Source organism: Carcharhinus amblyrhynchos, chromosome 7 (genome assembly GCF_965287045.1).
Source record: "Carcharhinus amblyrhynchos chromosome 7, sCarAmb.v2.hapA, whole genome shotgun sequence".
Lineage (NCBI taxonomy): Eukaryota > Metazoa > Chordata > Chondrichthyes > Carcharhiniformes > Carcharhinidae > Carcharhinus > Carcharhinus amblyrhynchos.
In genome coordinates this window covers 98,824,592-98,849,447 of record NC_137330.1, presented here as the reverse complement: position 1 = coordinate 98,849,447, position 24,856 = coordinate 98,824,592, and the positions used below count along the sequence as shown (strand labels likewise).

The window sequence follows — 24,856 nt, the reverse complement described above, 5'->3', positions numbered from 1 at the left end:
CACAGTTTGGTATGACTCCTGTTCTGCCCAAGAAACTACAAAGGGTCATGAATGGAGCCCAGCCCATCACTCAAACCAGCCTCCCGTCCATTGACTCTGTCAACACATCCCACTGCCGCTAAAGCTGCGGCTGTCCCAGTCAATGTTGGGAAAGGTAAACTCCCTGACTGCTACCAGCCTATTTTTCTTGAATCCATCTGTAACCTCCTTACAGACTGCAGATGGTGGAATTTGAATTCAGTACAAAATATCCGGAATTAAGAATCTACTGGATGACCATGAAACCATTGTCGGAAAAAGCCATCTGGTTCTCTATTGTCCTTTAGGGAAGGAAATCTGCCATCCTTGTCTGGTTTGACCTATATGGTTGACTCTCAACTGCCCTTTGGGCATTTAGGGATGAGCAATAAATGCTGGCCATCCAGCAATGCTCATGTCCCATGAATGAATAAAAGTACAATCCTAGGAAAGTGATTTCCTCCTCCTTGTTTCTCATTTCTACTCATATAGACTCAGTGGGCAAACCCTCAGAAATATCCCCTCTCAGTATTGCCGTAATGTTTTCCCTAATCAAAAGTGCAACTCTCCCTCCTCTCTTACCCACTGTTCTATCCTTCCTATAGTATCTGTACCTTGGAACATTGAGCTGCAAGTCCTGTCCCTCCCTTAGCCATGTTTCAGTATGTTCTGCAATCTTCTTGAGGCTAATTGGGTTCTGGACATCCTGCATGGTCTACAGGAGAGAGTGTATGAATGTACTAGACTGGTGTTCAAATGTGGCATCAGAATCTTCCAACTGCCAGCTCAGGGGGGCAGCTGATTCTGCTGCTGGCCTGTCAGGGGAGCTAGAGGGACACTTGCCTGTGCATAATTAATGAGTTTCCAAATGCTGAATCTGGGGCGGAATGCTGCCGGTGGGAATTGGTCGGTTAGACGAGTGCCAGTGGAGCCACCCACCACTACACTGAGTCTCAAAATTGGAGAATTCCACCCAACCTTTTGAGGGAGTGCAGAGGAGGTTTACTAGGCTGATACCGGAGTTGAGGGGGTTGAGCTATGAGGAGAGGCTGAATAAACTGGGCTTGTACTCGTTAGAGTTTAGAAGAATGAGGGGAGATCTCATTGAGACTTATAAGATGATGAATGGGAAGGATAGGATAGAGGTGGAGAGACTCTTCCCGCTCAGAAAGGACAGTAGGACTAGGGGGCACAGCCTCAAGATAAAAGGGGGGCGGTTTAGAACGGAGTTGAGGAGGAACTTCTTCACTCAAAGGGTGGTGAATCTCTGGAATTCTCTGCCCGTTGAAGTGGTGGAGGCTGCCTCGCTAAATATTTTTAAGACGCGGGTTGATGGGTTTTTGATAAGAGAGGGGATTAAGGGTTATGGGGAGAAAGCGGGAAAGTGGAACTGAGCAGCGACAGATCAGCCATGATCTTATTGAATGGCGGGGCAGGCTCGAAGGGCTGGATGGCCTACTCCTGCTCCTATTTCTTATGTAACTTATGTAGTCCATTCGATCGAAGGAGACTCGAAACGTTAACTCTGTTTCTCTCTCCACGGATGCTGTCAGACCTGCTGAGTTTCTCCAGCACTCTCTGCATTACTTCAGAGGTCCTTCGCTTTGGGGTGGCCTGAGGTTGTGTAAGGCAGTACATAAATGCAAGCCTTTCCTCCTTCTTAATCTTCCTCGCCGCTACAATCATGAGATTGCGTTGGATCTCAAAGCAACAGAGTATACCTGTGAATGAGTGGTAAAAGTTGTAGTTGAAACAAAGAATTAATAAACCGTTGGTGCAATGTTTGAACAAAAATTACCTCTAAATGATTCCCCATCATACTGTGATTGAAGAAAGAAAATGCTGAAAGCACACAGCAGGTCCTTAGCATCTGGCAAGAGGAAAGAAGAGATTAATATTTCAGATGTAGACCCCTTGTGAGAACTGCTATGTTAAGTGCACTGCTTCTTGATGTTTATTGGCAATTAGAGCTGCGCATTAATGTATTCAGGTTTGATATACCAGTTAAAATCAAATAATAAATATTTAACCTTCAAATGAAAAGCAGGATTTATTTTTCTTTACAAACACACACGTTACTCTGAACTGACAGTCAAAAAGCATTGCTAGTCATTTAAAGGGGAAACAGGTATATTCAAAAAAAATGTGAAAAGAATCTACATTTCTTACATACAGAGCAGCATGGTAGCACAGTGGTTAGCATGGTGCCAGGGACCCGGATTCAATTCTGGCCTTGGGTCACCATCTGAATGGAGTTTGCACGTTCTTCCTGTGTCTGTGTGGGTTTCCTCCGGGTGCTCCAGTTTTCTCCCACAGTCCAAAGACATGCGAGTTAGGTTGATTGGCCATGTTAAATTGCCCCTAGTATCTCAGGACATGCAGTTTTGGAGATTAGCAGGGTAAATATGTGGGGACAAGGGTTGGGTGGGATTGTTGTTCGTGCAGGCTCAACGGGCTGAAGGTGACTCACCTTCTTCAGGCAAGAGTCACTCAACTAAAGAAGGAGCTTCCGAAAGCTTGTGCTGCCAAATAAACCTGTTGGACTTTAACCTGATGTTGTGAGACTTCTTGAAGTGCTTACCCCAGTCCAACGCTGGCATCTGCACAGCATGGCTCCTTCTGCACTGCAGGGATTCTGTGATTTGATGATTTGCTTTCTCATAGAATAGAATCATAGAATCCCTCCGGTGCAGAAGGAGGCAATTTGGCCCATTCAGTCCACACCAACTCTCTGATAGAGCATCTGACCCAGTGCCACCCCCAACTTATCCCCACAACCCCATATATTTACCCTGCTCATCCCCTGAACCTACATGCTAGAATCATAGAACCCTACAGTGCAGAAAGAGGCCCTTTGGCCCATCGAGTCTGCATTGAACACAATCCCACCCAGGCCCTATCCCCATATCCCTACTCATTACATCCACTAATCCCTCTAACCTACCCATCCCTGGACACTAAGGGGCAATTTGGCATGGCCAATCCACCTAACCTACACATCTTTGGACTGTGGGAGGAAACCGCAGCACCCCGGAGGAAACCCACGCAGACACGAGGAGAATGTGCAAACCCCACAGTGTCAGTCACCTGAGGCTGGAATTGAATGCTTGGCGCTGTGAGGCAACAGTGCCAGCCCCTCTATGCCCCTGTGCACTAAAGGGCATGAAGAATCACAAGGTAGGCTTAATTGCTTCAATACTAGGTGCTGCTTATTGAAGGTGGGCATTCATTCACAGACAGGCCTAAGGCAGGGTCCCACACTGGTTGGAACTAATAGCCCAGGGGTCACCTGACCTGGTCACTTAAAGAGGTAGTCCTCGGTCCAGATCGCAACACATTATGGGGCAAATGTTCCCATTCTGCCTGCCACAGGAATCGTAGCGGGCAAAAGGTGGATCATAGAAAGGTCCATTGACACTTCGGACAGGATTTTCTAGTTTCAGGGCGAGTGTGGCTGGGAATTCCCACCCCATATATGTACACATATCCATACACCACAATTATGTTGCACTGATTTAAGGTTCATGACCTAAACTGCCATTAATACAGACAAAATACAAACATTGCAGCTGAAATGAACCACAATTTGATTTGACTGAAGAATGTAGAAATGCAGTGCCTGCATGTTTTGTTTTGTATGTGACACCCCATTGAATGTTTTACATTAAAAAGAAGAATTCAGTAAATTAATCATGTAGAAGCCAATACAAACTGCAGAACAGATAACATTATCAAGTGATTAATAATGCATTAGTGACTACAATTCAAAACTACTTAATTGGCAGTGATCGCTTTGGGACATCCTGAGACTATTAAAAGCATAACATAAATACAAATCTTCCTTTACCCGTTATTTATTGCAATGTTTTACTGGTGTGGCAAACGGCTATAATGAGAAAATACAGAAATCTTTTGCATGTGATAAATATTTCATTTGAAACCCCCTGGATTTTCTGCTGCCATCTTCCATTTTATAAAAGTTTCATTACTGAAAAGAGGTGGGGGAGTTTTCACTTTCTGCTAACGTTTTATAACTTGGAGAGTTTCAGTCTTTCTTGACATTCATTTGAATGCAGTTGCACTGAGTGACATTCACAAAGGCAGGACGTGTACAAGTTTCTCTTATCGGCATTGCAGGTTTCGAAGGAAATTATTTTCAGTGGAGCCCAGGAAGATTGCTGGTGCTTCATGCGGAATCATGGATGACTGGAAGAATTCCAATGCCATTTCAACACTCATAACATATTTAAACTACAAGGCCATACAGACCAAAATGAAATACTGTGGACGCTGTGGATCTAAAGTAAAATCAGAAAATGCTGGAAAATCTCCACGTGGTTTGCCAGCATCTATGGACTGAGAAACAGGGTTAACGTTTTGAGTCTAATGTGATTCCTCTTCAGAATATTTTTAATCCCAGCTTGGTGGCCCTTTAATGAGCATGCATGACTTGCTAATACTTGGGGCAGCACAGTGGTTACACTACTGCCTCACAGCACTAGGGACCCGGGTTTGACTCTCGGCTTGGGTCACTGTCTGTGCGGAGTCTGTAAGTCCTCCCCGCGTCTGCGTGGGTTTCCTCTGGTTGCTCCGGTTTCCACCTATAGTCCAAAAGACCTGCTGTTTAGGTGTTATCCTAGAATCATATAGAATTGGTGTGGAGTCTGCACATTCTTCCCATGTCAGCATGGGTGCTCTGGTTTCCTCCCACAGTCCGAAAGACATGCTGGTTAACTGAATTGGTCATGTTAAATGCTCTTTCAGTATACCTGAACAGTGCTGGAGCGCGGTGACTTGGGGATTTTCACAGTAACTTTATTGCAATGTTAACGTAAGCCGACTTGTGACATTAATAATACTTAAAAATTAAAAATTTTGGTTTGTACGTGACACTCCACTGCTGCCGGTTCTACATTTCCCAGCGAGAAAAAGCATTCCCTCAGCACCTATCCAGTCAAACTGCCTCAGAAATTTAGTGTTTCAGTAGGATCACCATATGTTCTTCTAAACTCCAATCAGAATTGGCCCAACCTGCCTTAGAACATGGAGAATAGAATCCCTACAGTACAGGAGGAGGCCTTCGGCCCATTGAGCCTACACTGACAACAATCCCACCCAGGCCCTATCCCCATAACGACATGCATTTATCCTGCTAATCCCCCTGATGCTAAGGGGCAATTTAGCATGGCCAATTAACCTAACCCACACATCTTTAGACTGTGGGAGGAAACCGGAGCACCCAGAAGAAACCCATGCAGACATGGAGAGAACATGCACATTCCACACAGACAGTCTCCCGAAGCTGGAATTGAACCTGGATCCCTGGCACTGTGAGGCAGCAGAACTAACCACTGTGTTACCATACCGCCCATACATAAGACAAATAAGACAATCTTCTTCAGATCAATCCTCTCATCCCTAGAGTCAGCCTCTCTGAACTGCTTCCAATGCAACTATGTCCCTCATTAAGTCAGAATGCACACGATACTCTAGGGCCAGATGTGAGAGCAACTGGCAACGGGGGCGCAAAATGCTGCCAAAGGCCAAAAGTGAGATTCCCATTGGCCAGATCTTGCAACATTATTGTCCCCGTCTCCCAGAGCATCCAGGAAGATTGGGAATCTCATTTAAATATATTATCATCTCATTAGCTGCTTTCCATTCTATCGTCACTCCCCCCGCCCCCCTCCCGCCCGACATTGGGATTTTCGCATCGGCGAGATTTATAACAGGTCCGGAGCAATGAGACCATACCAGGCGCATCCAAGGCAGAGAGGAGCATTGTCAAACAGTGCCCTGGTAGGGCCATCGAGCTGTGTCTCTTGGCAGTGCTGGAGGGGGAGGGTTCCTCTGGGGCAGCTGCACAGAAGGAGGCTTCTGGTGTGCCTGGGGCAAGAGAAGACATGTATTATGAGAAAATGTATTAATCTTTAAGAAGTGCACATAATATATTCATGTCATATTCCTCCATTTGAATTTCCTCATCACTTTAACGAAGTGATTCCTCAGCGTACATCAGTGAACTGAATGTTCTCCTTGTTCAAGTTGAAACTGATGGAAAAGTGCTGTAGTTCACCTTGCAGAATGAGGGGGCTCCCTCTGTACATGTGGGAGGTATCCCCATGGCATGTGGTGGTAGTGGGGAGGGGTCTTCATTTTGTTACTATATATCATGGTGTCCTTTAAAAGAACACCCCAATTTCTGGAAAGCTGACATTGCTGGTTCTTTCAGGTCCTGCCACCATGAGAGTGTGGGCCGTGTCTCCAGGATTTTTTTCTTCTTAAGTGTTGGACAATATGGTGAGAAAAGCTGGCCCTGCAGTCAGCGTGCTGCGTACCATTTTTCTCACTTGAGCCTAGGAAAGCCAGAAACTTTTACAGCAGGGTTCCACAAAGTGGCAACATTTTCTGCCTTCAGCATTCCATATTCAATCAAACTTCTATGAGAAGGAATTTCTCCCAAGCTCTCTTCTCAATGCCTTCATGGCAATTTGAAATTGAGAAGTTTTGGCTCACTGCTCAACATGTGGAAAGAGGTTTTTCTCCATTTGTTCTGTGAAAACCGTTGATAGTCTATCTGTTCAATTTCATTTCAGTGCCGCAGTGAAAATAGCCCCGGTACGTCCGATCGGCATGGTGACACAGTGGTTCACACTGCTGCCTCGCAGGGCCAGGGACCCAGGTTCAATTCTGGCCTGGAGTCACTGTCTGTGTGGAGTTTGCACGTTCTCCTCTTGACTGTGTGAGTTTCCTTCAGGTTGTAACATAAACAGGGCCTAGTTTTATGGCTGATAAAATTGGATATCCTAAATTAAAGAACTGGGCATATTAAAAATCAAACACAGTCAAACCTCAGGCAGGCCAGTTGTACAATACACAAACCTGCCTGGGCCTGTTTCATCAACCTCCTATCAAAGGTCGTTGCACCCTACTGATACTTAGCAGGAGATCATTGCACCCTATTGAAATGCGCCAGTTTATTGTTAGAAGCCCAGATCGGGCCAGACTTTCTGTCACCTCAAGTTCCTGCAGTTGGCTTAATCTGATATCAGGTTACATGTAAGCAACAGCATGGAGATGGACATCTGCGGGCGGACCCTGGTGTCCTGTCAGGCAGACATCAAGAAACCCACTTGGTATTGGAGCCCCCTCCTGGGACCTCATTGGCTGGAAGCCAGAGAAGTTTCTGGAAAGGCAAGCAGGCAGGGGATAAAGGAACACACTTGCAGACACCAGCAGTGAAGACTCGAGAAGACTCGATGAAGGAGGCCACCCTTGACCATTTGGAAGACTGACCAGAGGAGGAAGGAAGGAAGAAGCTGTCATCGAGACTCACCTTTGTAACAAGAGGCCAGGGGGACTCAGAGAATCGAGCCTGCAGTTTTAACCAAACCATCTTTAAGAACATAAGAACATAAGAAATAGGAGCAGGAGTAGGCCATCTAGCCCTTCGAGCCTGCCCCGCCATTCAATAAGATCATGGCTGATCTGTCGTGGCTCAGTTCCACTTTCCCGCCCTCTCCCCATAACCCTTAATCCCCTCTCTTATCAAGAACCCATCAACCCGCTTCTTAAAAATATTTAGCGAGGCAGCCTCCACCACTTCAACGGGCAGAGAATTCCAGAGATTCACCACCCTTTGAGTGAAGAAGTTCCTCCTCAATATATCTGATTTTGGGGTATCCCCTTGTTTTATGTGGGTAATTTAAGGGTTAGTAGTGTTATTGTTAATAAACTTGTTGAACCTTTACTTGTGTTTGTCCTTTGTCCATCTTGCAAATAAGGGCAGCGGGGTAAAACATTGGAATAAGTAAACTGGTCGAAAGCATCAGAGATTTAAAAATTACAACAGGATGCTCTGTTCTCTGCATGGGTGCTTCCTCCGGGTCCTCCCACAGTCCAAAAATATGTAGGTTAGGTTGATTGACCATGTTAAATTAACCCTAATGTCAGGGGGATTAGCAGGGTAAATGTGTGGGTTCATGGGAATGGGATCTGGGTGGGATTGTGGTTAGTACACACTCAATGGGCCGAATGACCTCCTTCTGTCCGGTAGGGATTTTATTATTCCTTATAAGTATAGTAGCTTCTCATACCAAATTCAGGAAACATCATTCTGCAAGGTGAACCACAGCATTTTTCCACCAATTTCAGCTTGAACAGGGAGAACATTCAGTTTACTGATGTATGCTGAGGAATCACTTGAATAAAGTGATGAGGAAAATCAAGTGGAGGAATATGACATGAATATATTATGCGCTCCTTAAAGATTAATACGTTTTCTAATAATAAATGTCTTCTCTTGCTCCAGAATTATCTAAATGTCAGCACCAAAGGAGCTGCTGGTAAAATGCCAACTTAGAGCACGAAGGCTGTGAACGTAACAATGAACTGCACGAAACACACAGGGGATCTGATCTGTCCAGACCTTTCTCTCGTGATCCATGGAAAATAACTGAAGGTTGCATAGTGTGGGCTGGAAAGGTCAGATTAATCTCAGTGGCCAGAGTTTTCACAGAGATGGAAAGGACCGGTGCCTGAGCCAAAATGGTGTCAAAGCCCTGAATCTGGAAGTCTTGCCTCTTCTTATTCATTCACGGATTTTGTGCCAGGGAGGGTGGCTGAGGAGGTGATGGGTTTGCAGGGGAAATCCCTACATACTTCACCCACTAATCCCTCTAACCTATGCACCTCAGGACACTAAGCAGCAATTTTAGCATGGCCAATCAACCTAACCCACACATCATTGGAGTGTGGGAGGAAACCGGAGCACCTGGAAGAAACCCACACAGACACAGGGAGAATGTGCAAACTCCACACGGACAGTGACCCAAGCCTGGAATTGAACCTGGGTCTCTGGCGCTGTGAGGCAGCAGTGATCACCACTCTGCCATTGTGCCACCCGTACAGCTCGACCTTTGGTAGAAAGGAAGTCGAGGTTTATGAGGGCAGACAGGAGAGTTGAAATCACAACTGGAAGAGCCATGGTCTGACTGAATGGTCATGAAAATCATGAAGGTCATGAAAATCTATGCACTGAGAGAGGCAGATCTTTAAGGCTGTCCTTTAAGGTACAATGTATCATGCAGTTATTTTTTTTTAAATCGTCATCTTAATACATACTTGGCCTTTAGATTCAATTTAACTGATGTTGCACTTTTGGTGCAAACCACTTTGCAGTTTTCCTTTTAGCATCAGTTTATATAAATGGATCAGTGTAAATATTTTAACCGTACGCCTGAGACTAGGCTCTTGGCTCTTGGTGAATCTTTTTTTCATTCTGACCTCTTTATCTCATAGCTAAAACAGTTCATTGTCCTACAAGATGAAATTGCTGTTAGCAGTTAATGCAAACATTAAAAAAAATCATAACTCAATATCTGCTTTAGCCACACACATGGAAGAATTAGTTTTATTTTTATTTCTTTCATGGCATGTAGGCACCGCTGGCAAGGCAAGAATTTGCTTTCCAGCCCGAACTACCCTTGAAATTAGAGGATTATCACATCATAGGGTTGTTAAGAGTCAACCACATTACTGTGGATAGGACCTGGGTGGGAGTGTTGTCAGTGCAGACTCAATGGGTCAAATGGCCTCCTTTTTCATTGTAAGGGCTCTATGATTCTCTGATTACTGCGTGTCAAGTTAGAAGTAGGTCAGACCAGATCAGCATGGCAGATTTCCTCCTTTAAAAGGAACCAGATAAAATTTTACAACAATCATTTCATGGTCACCATTTTGATGCTAACCTTTTATTTCCAGATTACTAATTAAATTTTAATTCCACCAACTGAGCTGCCATGGTGGGATTTGAACCCTCGACCCCAGAACATTAGCTGGGCCTTCTGGATTTTTAATCGAATGAAGTTACCACTAAATCACCATCCCCTCTCCGCCCCACCTCCACAATCACCTGAGAAAAATCGTTTTGCTTCCAGTGATTGAAGAAGAATAATAATTTTATATTTCATAGAAGGCTAATTCAAAGAGTGTAAACTCATAATTATTAAAACAGAGAAATACACTGCGAAAGTTCGTCATTGACTGCGAAGAAACACTTTGGAGCATCAATCCTGAGGTAGTGAAAAATGCAAGAAACTCAAACTCTTTCTGTACTTGTGGCATAATATTGCAGCTTCATTCCTCCAGCTGTCACTCAGTTGCTGATCTCACATTAATAGATAAATTGTAGTCATCAAATAAACGATCCTCATTTAGCCGAGACTGAAGCTAAAACAAAGGAACCTACTCAGCAGCGTGTACAGGTAAGGCATTCAGTCAGCAGCTCTCAATTTCAACTGATCACCTCAGCAGAAGCTGAATGTTTATCAAAAAACTAACCTGTGCCATTCCTCCCCAGACTGCAGATGATCCCTATATAATATGATAACCCACTTGAGTATCCACGAGTTTCAAAAAGTGAGAGGTGATAGGGTTATAACATAGAAACTAAGGAGCAGGAGGAGGCCATTCGACCCTTCAAGACTGCTCTGCCATTCAATATGCTCATGGCTGATCCTCTATCTCAATGCCATATTCCTTCCCATACCCTTACATACAATTAACATCTAAAATGTATCTATTTCTTTCTTGAATATATTCAGTGAATTGGCCCTCACAGCCTTCTCTGGTGGAGAATTCTACAGATTCACTACCCTTCAAGTGAAGAAATCTTAATCTGAGACTGTGTTCCCTGGTTCTAGATTCCCCAACTAGGGAAAACATCTTCCTTGCATCTAGTTTGTCCAGCCCTGTTAGAATTTTATACATTTCAATCAGGTCTCCTCTCATCTTCTAAATTTCAGTGAATCAATCTCTGCTCATCTGACAATTCTGCCAACTCCAACTCAGCCTAGTAAACTTTTGATACACTCTCTCCATGGCAAGTATATCCTTTCTTAGGTAGGGAGACCAAAACTTCAGTCAGTACTCCAGGTGCAGCCTCATAAAGGACCTGTTAACTGCAGTAAGACATCTCTACTTCTTAACTCAAGTCCTCTTACAATGAAGGTCAACATGCCATTGGTCTTCCTAACTGCTTGCTGCACCTGCATCTCCACTTTCATTGACAGGTGTACAAGGACATCTAGATCCTTTTGAATATTCACAGTTCCCAATTTGTCAGCATTTAAATAGTACTCTTCCTTTCTGTTTTTCACACTGAAGTGTATAACTTCACATTTAGCCTCATTATATTGCACTTGCCAAGTATTTGCCCACCCACTCAAACTTCTTGAAGCCTTCTTGCATCCTCCTCACAATTCTGCCCGATTTTGAGCAAACTCAGAAATGTTACATTTGGTTCCCTCATCTATTTATATATGCTATGAAAGGCTGGAGTTCAAGCTCTGATCCCTGTGATATCCCACTGGTCACTGCCTGCAACATTGAATAAGACCCATTTATTCCCACTCTGATCTATGTCTGTCAATCAATTCTCAATCGTTACATCCCATCCCTTGTGCTTTAATTTTGCCCACTAATCTCTTATGAGCAACCTTGGTCTTCTGAAAGCCCAATCCACCACATCCACTGGTTCTCCCTATTAGTTCCACACTCAAAAAACTCTAATAGATTTGTTAAGCATGATTTGCCTTTCATAAACGTATGCTGGCTTTGTCCAATCCAATTAATGCTTTCCAAATGTTCCATTATCATGTTTTTTATGATAGATTCCAGCATCATTCCCGATACTGATGTTAGGCAAAATGGCCTGTAGTTCTTCCCTTTCCTCTCCCTCCCTTTTTAAAAGGTGAGGTTACATTTGCTGCCCTTCAATCTGTAGGAACTGCTCCAGAGTCTTTAGAATTTTGGAAGATGCCACCAAGACATCCAATACTTCCAGGGCAAATCAGCTCCTTGAGGGGTCTTGATATGGTGAATGTGGAGAGGACATTGCTTCTTGCGTGAGTATCTCGAACTAGGGGTCACTGTTTGAAAATAATGGGTCACTCAATTAAAACTGTCATGAGGCATATTTTGTCTCGCAAAGGGCTCTGAGTATGTACTATCTACACCTTCCAAACCCATGACGCACTTCCACCTAGAAGGACAAGGGCAGCGGATTAATGGAAAACACCACCACTTGCGAGTTTCCCTCCAAGCCACTCATCATCCTGACTTGGAAATATATCACTGTTCCTTCACAGTTACTGGACATCCTGCAACATCTTGGAATTCCCTCCCCAATGGCATTGTGGGTCAATTATGTGGAGATGCCAACGTTGGACTGGGGTAAACACAGTAAGAAGTCTCACCTTCCACACCCCTGATGAAGGAACACCATTTCCGAAAGCTTGTAGGATTACTATCAAATAAACTGGTTGGACTTAAACCTGGTGTTGTGAGACTTCTTATTGTGGGTCAACCCACAGCACGTGGACTGCAGCGATTCAAGAAGGCTGTTCACCACCTCTTCCCCAAGGGATGGGCAATAAATGTTGGCCATCCAGCGATGTCCAGGTCGGATGAACGAATTAAAAAAAAGAACTGTCTTTCTCAAAATGTGACGGATGCACAGCCATTGAATATTTTTAACGCAGAAGTGATTCTTGGTATGCAAGTGCATTACTGGGAGTAGACAGGATGCAGATTTGAAGTTAATATCAGATCAGACATGATGTTATTAAATGTCAAAGAAAGCTTGAGGGATTATGACATGTTTATATGGTCACAAGCTTGGAGTTCGTTATGATTAAATGGTACTGTAGGTTTACTTTACAAGGTCAGGATAGAACGGTGGAAATTGAACATGGTTGACCTGTCTTTTGCATTGTAATTGAGCCAGAAGATCTGCATTTATTTTGATAAAGATTTTAATTATTTATGTAGTTCCCATATGAAAATAAGTTAAAGGCTGTTGTAAACAATAGAGTTCCTTGACAAGAACAGAAATATCTGGAAAAGCAGTTGTAGACTCCATTAGTGACATAATTTATTGATATGAGTCACAGAATGAAAGGGTGTATTCAAGGTAAAAGAGAGTTTGTATTTCTAACTGGAACACCCAAGTTTGTCACATTGTTGTGGAGATGGGCTGTGGGGTTAGAAGCTTTGTTGTTTTTAATTTTTCTAGGTTTTTCTCATGGAAGTCAATTCATGTGGACACTTGCAGTAAGCGGAAGGGGTAAAATCTGGAAGCTTTGCCTTGCGTGAAGCTGGAGGAAGAAATGCAGAGTAGCCTCATTGTGAAAGGCAGTTAAACTTATAGCATAAACCAGTCAGTTTCAACAGCTAGCTCAGAAAGATTTATGCAGGAGTTGTGGCAGCAGACTGGGAAAAGTATTCTGTGTATGTCCAAAGTCAGGACAAGGGGATGAAGAGTCCACAGTCGTGAAGTCTTGAAAGAAATGTTGGAGTATTGCTTAACCAAATGGTAATAGGAGATTCCCATTAAATTCCATACCTCTGAGAATAGTTGAAACGCTAAGGAGAAATCAAAATGAATTCTGGAGAGCTGTGGCTTCCTCAGATCATGTTCTATGGACAAGAGGAAAGTTCTTTTGAGAATTTTAGCCTAAACAATGAGTGGAACTTTGCCATAATTTGTCAGAGTGTCAGGCTCTGACTGAAAACTGGTGTGTATCACTCCAGATGCACTATTGAATGTTTAGACTAGATCTTGAGCCGCTCTAATAAAAATAAATTGTGGAGTGTGGTTTACACCATCAATCTGGCAGAGCAGGAACTGATAGAGCAGGCAAGTCCCATAGAGATCTTTAAAATACACCTCAATCTGAACTTGTCCTTGCCTCCCCCACCGCGAATGTACTGGGGGCTATTTCCTTGCCCCCTCCACATAATAGCCAGGTCTCTCATGGAAGAATTGCCAGTGTTTGCTCCCTCTCCCCCCCTCACTGCCAGGCCCCCTCCTAGCTGCCCACTCCCTCATCACTGCCAAGAGACTCGGTGTTCTCCCTCCCCAGTGGGAACACACACAAGTGGGCTCCTCAGAACCCCCTGCACTGTCCCCTGCACAGTTTGATACAGGCTGGCATTGCTAAGTAGGCACAGGTATCTGACAGCGTCAACATGTGCCAAGTCCAGTGTTCGGGGCATTGCCCGGGCATGTTCCTCTCCCTCTGGGGGCTACACTTACCTTAGCACCCTGGATGGGTACACCAAACTGCTTCATGTTCTTAAATAGCTGTTGTGAACCTTGCTGACATGATGTAAGGAATATCTAATGAGAAGGAAACATATGGAGAGGACGCCCTTTAATCATTTAAATGTAGTGACATTCATTGAAATGATGTTTTTGCTCTTCTGGGTGGGAACCTCATTACATCACCAGCCAGGGGAGGGAAAATCAGGAATGAGATCTTACCAGTAAGAATCTCATTTCTCAATTCTCATGGCATTTTGTGTCCATGTCACCCCATGTGACAGTGAAACCTGGCACAAAATTGCCCCTGTATGTGACTGTGTGTTATCATGCTTTATGAAATAAAGTATCCATGTAAGGCGAAATTATTTAGTAATATTTGCTTCAGTTATTTCTTGTGAAGTGAAAACTGTGGAATCTTATGACATAATTTATTTTAGTTGATCACTGAGTGTTTGAATTTCTCTTTAACCAGTGTTGACGGGGAACAAGATGATTGCTCGCTAGAAACTTAAGACTGAACATCGCATTAACTTAGACTAGAAGGGCAGGCACGAACTTTCTCTGGCTTGCCAATGGATATCTAATAGTTCCGCTATGGCAGCATTGTCCCTTTAAGGGCCGATCATTCATGAGTCACATGATCCTCATGAATGGGCGTGACATAGACCACATGAATGGAGCACATAAACCTCAGACGACTGAATGTTAGGGCATGGGTCTGGGTATGTGGAACTGGATGGTGTGAGCCTCGAAGTTGGTGGGACTAGATCTGTACCTTTGCTTACCTGCATACAGTGAAGTTATTGTTTAATGATGATAGAATAGAATGATCATAGAATCTTTATGATTCAGAAGGAGGCCATTCAGCCCATCAAGCCTGCACCAAAAACAATCTCACCCAGACCCTACCCCCATAACTGCACAAATTCACGCTGCTAATCTCCTAAAACCAAGGGGCAATTTAGCGAGGCCAATCCACTTAACCTGCACATCTTTAGACTGTGGGAGGAAACTGGAGCACCCAAAGGAAATCCACACAGACACAGGGAGAATGTGCAAACTCCAGAAAGGTTGAAATTGAACTCTGGCGCTGTGAGGCAGCAATGCTAGCCACTATGCCACCTTACCGCCTGTATAATAGATCACCGTTGTGATTTAAAGCTTCCTCATTGTATTACCTCATGATACAATATCCGCAAATTCATGCCTGTTATTTGTTTGAATACTAAATCTGTGAGTGAGTTGCTGATTATGTGAAGCTTTTGTAGGAATAGGGCAAATGGGACACCAACTTCTGATGTTATTTTTCAACTCTGCTTGTGTGGATGCTGGTGATTGCTGTCCAGATTACTCAGTAACAATGGTGAGCACTGCTAGTTTCATAGTTATCTCAGCCACAAAATATGGTGCTGTACCATTGTATCCAATGACCATAGATCTTCTGAAAAAATGCATATATTTGCATAATTTACATTCTTCTCTGCAGTATCATTAATAAATAAATTACTTCTGGGATATAATAAAATGCATTAATTTCAACCCATTTTTTTCGTTCTGAATTCCTAATTAATTAGGATTTTCTTTGATGCCATCGGTAATGACTGATCAAACATGTGTATTAGAATATTGCCAGATGATTTTCAAAGCAAGTTTTAAAGTGATAACTAGAGATAAAATTAAACAGAACAAGATGCACAATCAGGACACTGCCATGTCTTGATTGCACTGTGAATTTTATAATAGTTCCAAAGAGTTTGCTAATTATAATTAAACCACACATTTCATGTAAAAGTGCAACATTTAAGCTGCTGAATAAATATAAGACTTTGTTATTTAAGAGTGAATCCTTTGTACTTAAGGTGAAATTGTCTGCAGCATTTGCTTTCATCTTTCCAAACTGTTTTTTAAAATTGATTTTTGGGACTTGGGCATCATTGGCTGGGCCAACATTTACTGCCCATCCCTAGTTGCCCTTGAAACTGAGTGGCTTGCTTGGCCACTTTAGCAAGCAGTTGTGAGTCAACCATGTTGCTGTGACTCGAGAGTCTCATGTAGGCCAGACCAGGTGAACCAGATGGGCTTTTCCAGCAATCGACAATGGTTCAATGGTCATCAGTAGATTATTAATTCCAGATTTTTTTAAAATTCAAATTGCCCAATCTGCCGTGGCAGGATTCGAACCCAGGTCTCCAGAACATCAGCTGAGATCCTGGGTTAATAATTTCACGATAAACCATTAGGCCATCGCCTCCCCAGTTTGGCACCATGATTGGAGGGGATTCCTCAGCAAGATACAAGTCATCCTTTACACTTCAGTGAATGAAACATAGATGTAAGATGGAGGGGAGCAGGAATCCCCTCACCCCGCGCAGCATTGGTGACCACACTTTCAACGGAGTTTCCCATTCTCTGCATCCTGTGCTGTTGAGAAACCCACATCAGAATTCGCCATTTGCAGAACCAGATGATCCTGCCAGTGAGAACAACCAGAAAATTCTAGCCTTTACAACTGCTTTAGATAATGAATTTTTCCACAGTACTGGTGACAATCTGAAACTTGCGGCCATCTGAGGTGGAATTTTTCACTTCTAAGAGTAAGGCTGGAATACTCCAACCTTACCCATAATTGGGATTCACTACTGTTGTGAATGGAGTTTTGGCTGAGTGCCACATTCTCACTGGCAGGGCACCCGACATAGGAGTATCCTAACTTAAACGTGGTAGCCAGAAGAAAATGGCATGTTTCCTACCGGCTGGCATGGCAAGTTTCTGTTCCCTTCGTCCACTTTTCAGTTCATATTCAATGTTTTGATTTGATCTATCAATGCATATGTTCTGGGATTCAGTGAGAAGTATTGTTTATTGCACACCATACGGGCAATACATACCATTCATAGAATACATAGGGGAGAAGGAAAGGAGAGAGTGCAGAAAATAGTGTTATAGTCATAGCTAGGGTGTAGAGAAAGATCAATTTAATATATAGTAGGTCTATTCAAAAGTCTGGCGGCAGCAGGGAAGAAGCTGCTCTTAAGTGAGTTGGTACATGTTCTCAGAGTTTTGTATCTATTTCCCAATAGAAGAAGGTGGTAGACAGTATGTCTGGGGTGTGTGGGGTCCTTGATTATGCTGGCGGTTTCTCCAGGCAGCGGGGAGTATAAACAGAGTCAATGGATGAGAGGTTGGTTTGCGTAATTGATGGGTCTACGTTCACAACCTTTTGCAGTTCTTGCGGTCTTGGTCAGGGCAGGAGCCATACCAAGCTGTGATGTATCTGGAAAGAATGTTTTCTATGGTGCATCTATAAAAATATGATGGATGTCAGATCTCATGCAGTGGTGGACTGACATTCACCCACCATGACCTCTTTGGATCATCTTTCCAGACGCCATATTTAAACCATACCCCCATCATTCACTCTCAGTAGGCCAGACCTGGTTGTGAAGAGTGATGGTCCCAAAAGGAATGAAGCCTACTATCAACAAGCTCAGTGACAATGCACTAAGGACACCCCTAGATGCTGCAGGGGCATGTTAGGACATCTTTTACCCCTGTGATGGCAAGAAGAGTCCATCAACCTCATGTCGGTTTGGAAGCCGACTACCAGAGTGGTCAGTGCCAACGCTCCTCAGAAGAGGACCACCACCTATTGCAGGAAGACCATGTGAGGAGTTTTTCAAATATAATAAAAGACTCAATATATTATGGAAGTTTTTAATGATACAGGGAAAACCTCGGCTTACAATTACATTATTTATCAGTATAACATCCATGAGCATCTGCAAATGAATCAACAGAAGCGGCCTGGTTAAAGGCCAGACAACAATTGCCTTTTCTCCAGTTTGTGACCTTTTGATTACAAATATTACGTGAAGTTGTTTGCTTAAAAGCTCAAAGTAATGTCAAAAGATAATGTCTTAATGTAGTGCAATTGATGATTGCTGCTTGTTTAGAAGATCATTAAAATTCAGCAGTTTGTAAACGCCCTGGTTGTTTGGTGGATCTGGGGGTGAGAGTTGTTGGCGGGGCCCTTCTATTATATAAAACTGCACTTACACTGGAACAGATCTCCTTCACTCTGCCAGGGTAAGTCAATCTTCTCTTTACTCTCAACTCTCACTCTCACAAGGCCATCAGGCATTCGCAGGTTTACATTGCACAGGGATCTCACACACGACCATCAAAGGAACATCATCACTAATTCTCTCACACGCACTTTGACATCTTCATCTCTTCTCACATTCTGTCGAGCTCATGACCTCTGCTGTTGCAAAGGTGCTACAGAAGGCATCATCTGCCTTGGTATCCATCCTGCTCAGAGACTGTCAATCGTCCTTTATGTAGAAGAAGATCACATCCAACAAAAGAGAGAGATCCCCAACTGGAGAGGGATGCCTGAGCTCAAGACTCTTACACAGTACGAAGAACATGTAGCAGAACTGGCTGACAAGAACTGAGGCTGTGACTTTGCTGAAGGTGAGACCTACAGCTCGCAAGCCAGTGAGGAACCATCAACAGCACATCAGTCACCCGACGAAAATTGGATGGCTATATAACCAATCACTGACTATCTCCTCTCCCTTTCAACTGTGCCAGAAGCAACAGGAAGAGGCCCAGTGACAGCCAGCCCATCAACTCCAGCACCCACTCCACCTTGGATGATGATCCTGTGGGTATTCTGGATATTGAGGACCCATCGCAGTGTTCACTCATACCCTCCAATGGCGCAGGGACGCACACCTCAGTGAAAGTTAGCTGTAGAACAGGCTTGGGGATTACAGAACAGGATGGGTTGAAAGGTTTCTGCTTCTTCCTCGAACAGAGCCCTAAACAATCCCCATCCACCACTGCTCTGGCTGAACTTGTTCTCTCACTCAATAATTTCCCCTTTACTTAGTCTTACTGTCTCAAAATAAAAGGTGTGGCTATGGGCACCAGCATGATTCCCAATTATGCCTGTCTGTTCTTGTTCCTTGTTCCAATCCTACTCCAGTCCCTTTCCACAAATCTTACCAGTAAATCGATGAATTCATGCTCATGATTGGACCTGGAAAAATGTATCAAATTCACTTCCAATTTCCACCCCTCTATCACCTTCACATGTTCCATCCCTGACACGTCCTTGATTTGGTCTATTTATTTGCTCCCAGTGCAGGCTACCTTTCCTGTCACTTGCCGTTTTAACAACCACCCTGCTTTCATGCCCCCCAGGCGGAATTTTACTGCCTTGACTCCCTCATCAATGGGCGGAGGAGGCGAGTAAAATCCGGGAAATCAGTATTACACCTGATTTCCGGCAAGGTCAGCCTCTCGCTGGAAATGGGTGACAAGCTGAATAATTTATTTAAATATGTTTAAATATGAATTTCCATGTTTTTAGTGAGCCCAAAGCTCAATTGTCTAAGCTCATGTGCATTTATGGCCTTGCCAGAATAGATTTGCCCCAGCAATTAAAAAGCCCTGTTCCACAGAAAGCTGCCAACGTAAGATAAAATACATTGCGTATTTGAAATGTGGTAATGCTGTTGGCTACCATGTGGTCGTCCCATGCAAACCATGTTTGCTATCCTGGTAGCAATGGCCATTTCTGGATGTTTCACAGTAAGAAGTCTCACAACACCACAAACAGGTGATCTATCCTGTCAACAGGTTGGATTCCTCAGATGTTGACCTGTATCTGTGGGGGAATTTACCAAATACAGAAGATGAAGAGGGTGTATATAATCGATCTGAAGAGGAGCCTATCAGATGAAGTGGTAAAGGAAGCAAGAATTTCAACTTTGTGCTTTAAAAAGAACCTTTGTTGTTAAACGGGGAACAATCCTGCTGCCCTCGCCCCAGGAATCAAGGGCCAATGAGACACCCCCAGTCTGCCTTTGCAGAGTGCCAGCCCGGTACCTTTATAATGCCACCCTGGCACCTTGGCACTGCACCTGGTCAATGCAAAATAGGCACATTGGCACTGTCCACCAGGCAGTGCTGGGGTGAAACCTATGAGGGTGGGGCCTTTAGAGACTGGGCACAAAGGTGGGGGGGGCAATCAAGGAGTGGAGAAGGGACCATTGTGCACTCTGCATTGGGATGGGATGGGGAGGGACGGAGCCCGGTTTTGCTCTGCAACGAGATCAGATGGGGGGGTGTGGGTCTGATCAATCTGGGCATTGTGGTGGGGGAGAGTGACTGTGAGTTGTGATCAGCCGCCAGCTTCTACAATTGTTGTGGGGGGAGGGGGCTGGTTGAGGTTGCCTACAGTAGCAGGGGCCTACAGCTCTCTGTCTGTCAGACTCCAGCAGTGGCTATTAAGCATGCGTAGAATCAGACATTTGCTCATGCGCAGTAGCACCCTCTACAGGCTGGCTGGTGAATTAAGCCCAGCCCTCTGCCTGCAGCAATGTGTAAAATTGAACATGAAAACTCATCCAAAACATGGATCAGGGTCTCTCCCATTTTCATGTTAGCTGGACCCTGAGAATCAGTCTCATAAAATTCCACCTCCACACCTCCTCCACCACCCCGCTCCACACCACCCCCCCCCCCCCCGCCCCCGGCCCCCCTCATGTCCATCATTGGCCTGTTGTAATGTTCTAGTGAAGCACAATGCAAACTGGAAGAACAGCAACTCATCTTCTGATCGAACATTTTATAGACTTCTGGACTGAACATTGAGTTCAACAATTTCAGATCTTGAACTTTCTCCTCCAACTTCATCCCATTTCCATTAATTTAATTTAGTTTATTTTTTTCATTCTTCCATCATTTAATTCTTCCATCTTTATTTTGTATTGTTATTTTCCATCTTTTTCCCCTCACTGTGTCCCTTCCTGCCACTCCATTAGGGATATTGGTTACATGTCTCAGGTTGTCCTTTAACACAGCGCTTACTTTTATTCTACCATGAACACATTCTCATCTGTGAATAACCGCTATCAGCACCCTTCTTAGCCATGACTATGGTTATTTACATTCCTTTTCTCTTTTTGTCTATGATAGCTATGTCAAGCCCTTGTCCCTCCCCTTCCCACTCACCTCAATATAAATATCATCCTATATTCTCTTGTCTTCAGCTCTGAAGAAGGGTCATCCAGACTTGAAAAACTAGCTCTATTCTCTCTCCACAGGTGCTGTTAGATCTGCTAAGATCTTCCAGCATTTTCTGCTTTTTTTACAGATTCCAGCATTCACTGTAATTTGCTTTTATTATATGTATATACATATACATACAGGACAGATTTGGGTCCTCAGCCCAATTTGGTCCAAGCTGGTTGGCTCCAATGCAGGGTTTGGCATCTCCTAGACTTCTATAACTTTCATGAAGTCAGGCCAGCTTCCCCATGAGTCATGGCTCACTGATCTCAGAGGAGCCATGATCCACAATCTGGTCCACATACTGAATATCCCATCCATGCCTACCCATCCCCAATGTTTTCTCATACTCTCTCTAATAACTCTGCCAAGCTTTGTGAGAGTCTAGTCAGCCTTAAAATGATTATATGTTCATTAATTCATAAAACGTAGGAGCAGAATTAGGCCATTCGGCCCATGGAGCCTGCTGTACCATCCGATCATAGCTGAAATACTCCTCATCCCCATTTCCTTGCCTCCTCCCCATAAGCCTTCAACCCATTACCAATTAAAAATCTCTCCAATTCCTCCTTAAATTTACTCACTGTCCCCGCATCCACTGCATTTTTAGGATAGTGAATTCCACAGATTCACAACCTTTTAGTGAGTGAGTTTGTTGGCAAGAGTACAGAAAAGATTGACAGTTTTACGATGTTATAAAAAGCTATTTTTTTCTGGGATCTCTTTTGTCAATAGCTCAACATTGACTTGCACAATACAAAGATGTGTACTGTACTTATAGCTTCTGTTATTGACAATTTAAAGGTCTGGTTGATTCATACTTTTATAGGGGTGTTGGAACAGCAGTTTTTTTTTCTAAAAGGAAATGTGAAGATATCGATTTAAAATTAAATATACATGGTGAAAAAAATCTGCCTCATAGACACATTCTGATTTCAATGGAAAAGAGATTTAGTCAGGGTGAAATAGGTGTCGCCAATTTGGTGAGGTATATTACGGACCAGCCCAAGAGGAATTTCAGTTCCACTTTCTCATGTGTAGACTCTGCATCAACACATCAACATGCAGCTCAGACCAAGGGTGCACCGAACAAGTTAATTCACCAAATTTCCCGACAGATAGAACTGACCTTGTGAATAATTCCAGCATTTTCTGCTTCTGATGCAAACTCTGTGTTAAGCCGTTGGGGACCCCCGCAAGGCTGGAACTGACAAGTTAGACTTATTACTATTGATAACTCCTGTATGCTTCCTCTTACTTAACCAATTAATAATGAATTTACGAACTTTGTATTGAATTGTGTGAACCTTTGGAAAAGTTTGGGGAAGGGGATTGAAAGTTAGTTACAGTATATATATATTAATTATCTTCAATAAAATTCAGAAGCATTGTTCTTAGTTCTGGCACTGTGGGGTTATTCTCTAACATGATAAGATAGCTTGCCAGCACTATTGAGATTTCCATCAGCACTATCTGCTTTTCCAACTGCACCATCCAGTCTCTTAACGGCATTGTCAGCCTTCACACCAGCAATATTCGGCAATCAGCAGGCATGCCAGCGATCAGCCATCCGAGAGTTAATTTCAATCCCAGAGAAGTTCATGGGATCAGGAAACTGAAGGCTGTCATCAATTTTAATACTTCTTGTCAGGTTGTTCTAACATTATGTGTAACACTTGCCCTCAAGCCATTTCACTATGTACATTCGAACAATTCATTAAGGAAAACTTGTTTTGAATAATGCATTCTGAGGATGTCCTTCAAATTTTATGATTTGTTAAAAATCTATTTTATTTCCCCGCCCGCCCTCTCTTTCCTTTCAGTTGATGGTTCAGATGCTGAGATGAGCCCATCAGGGGCTGGGAGTAATCCATCAGGTACAGGGAATAAATGATCAAGTGTTGGGAATAACTAAACAGATACTGGGAAGAATTTATCAAATACCAGGAATAATCCAAATACTGGGAATAATCTATCAGGGAGTAACTCATCAGATCATGGAGTAATAGAATCCTACAGTGCAGAAGGAGGCCATTCGACCCATCAAGCCTGCACCAACAACAATCCCTCCTAGACCCTTTCCCTGTAACCCCACATATTTACCCTGCTAGTCCCCCTGACACTAAAGAGCAATTTAGCATGGCCAATCTAGCTAACCAACACATTTTTGGACTATGGGAGGAAGCCAGAGCACCCAGAGGAAATCCACACAGACGTGGGAGAGCATATCAACTCCACACTGACAGTGACCCAAGCCGGGAATCAAACGCAGGTCCCTTGCGCTGTGAGGCAGCAGTGCTGACCACTGTACCACAATGCTACCCCTAAAATATGGGACGCTTCATGAATTTGCATGTCATCCTTGTGCAGGGGCCGTGCTAACCTTCTCTGTATTGTTCCAATTTTAGTACATCTGCTGCCAAAGCGAGCACAAAATGGAAAAGCCTGAAGTATAATTTGAACCCACGGCCATAGAAAGGGACCAGAACTCATCAGGACTCCACAAGGGAAGCAATCATACTGCTTAAGTCTGGTGTCTTAGACCACTTGGCCATCTTGACAATTTACTAAATTGGGGATAATTCATTGGATACTGGGCATAACACCTCAAATACTGGGAATAACCCCTCAGATATTGGGAATAATTCATCAGATACTGGGAATAACCCCTCAGATCCTGGGAATACCCCCTCAAATACTGGAAATAACCCCTCAGATACTGAGAAGAACCTGTCAAGTATTAAGAATAATCTATTGGGGTCAGGAGCTGAGAGCAATAATGTAGTACATGCTGGGAATAATCTGTCAGGTACTGCAGCGGGAAACAATCTGTCAGGTACTAGGAATAATGCAACACGTGCTGTGTATAAACCAACAGGCGCTGTTCATCTTCGATGCTTACAAAGCAGATGAATCCAGGTTGTGAGTTTTCACAAACACTGTGAACATCACATTCATGTTCAGGCACGTCCTCACTTGACATCCACAGATGCACTTTTTCTAGCAGGATGTCGATGGATAGGAATTGGAAACTAAATGAGAAAGCTTTGACAAAGGGTCAACTGGACTCGAAAAGTCAGCTCTTCTATCTCCTTACAGATGCTGCCAGAGCTGCTGAGATTTTCCAGCATTTATCTTTTGTTTTCAGATTCTAGCATCCGCAATAACTTGCTTTCACTTAGATTGTAATTGAGCACTAGTTGATTTTTTTTCTTTCCTTCACCACAGGTATAGTGTAACCTTGCTATCTGCTGGGCTCGGCTAACTCTGCTTTAGAAATAGAACCATAGGAAAGTTACAGCACAGGATGAGACCATTTGGTCCATCTTGTCCATGCCAGCTCGAGGACACTCAGGTGACCTTTTTAATCCCACCTTCCAGCTGTGGCCTCACCAAGGCCCTGTTTAACTGCAGTAGACATCCCTGCTCCGGTACCCAAATCCTCTCATTATGAAGGCCAACATACCATTTGTCTTTTTTATACTTGCTGCAGCTGCATATTCACATTCAGTGACTGGTGTATGAGGACACCCAGGTCTCAAAGCATATTCCTTTCTCTTAATTTATAGCCATTCAGAATATAGCTCATTTTGCTACCAAAGTGGACAACCTCACATTTGTCCACATTATACTGCATCAGCCATGCAT

General features: G+C 43.6%; 1 non-coding gene across 1 annotated transcript; it reads right to left on the bottom strand.

Moving 5' to 3' along the window:
- Positions 1 to 23,533: 23,533 nt before the first annotated feature.
- LOC145345823 (U6 spliceosomal RNA) lies at positions 23,534 to 23,636 on the bottom strand. The gene has a single exon (XR_013887195.1). It is a non-coding gene; the product is annotated as a U6 spliceosomal RNA (small nuclear RNA).
- Between the last annotated feature and the right edge of the window lie 1,220 nt (positions 23,637 to 24,856).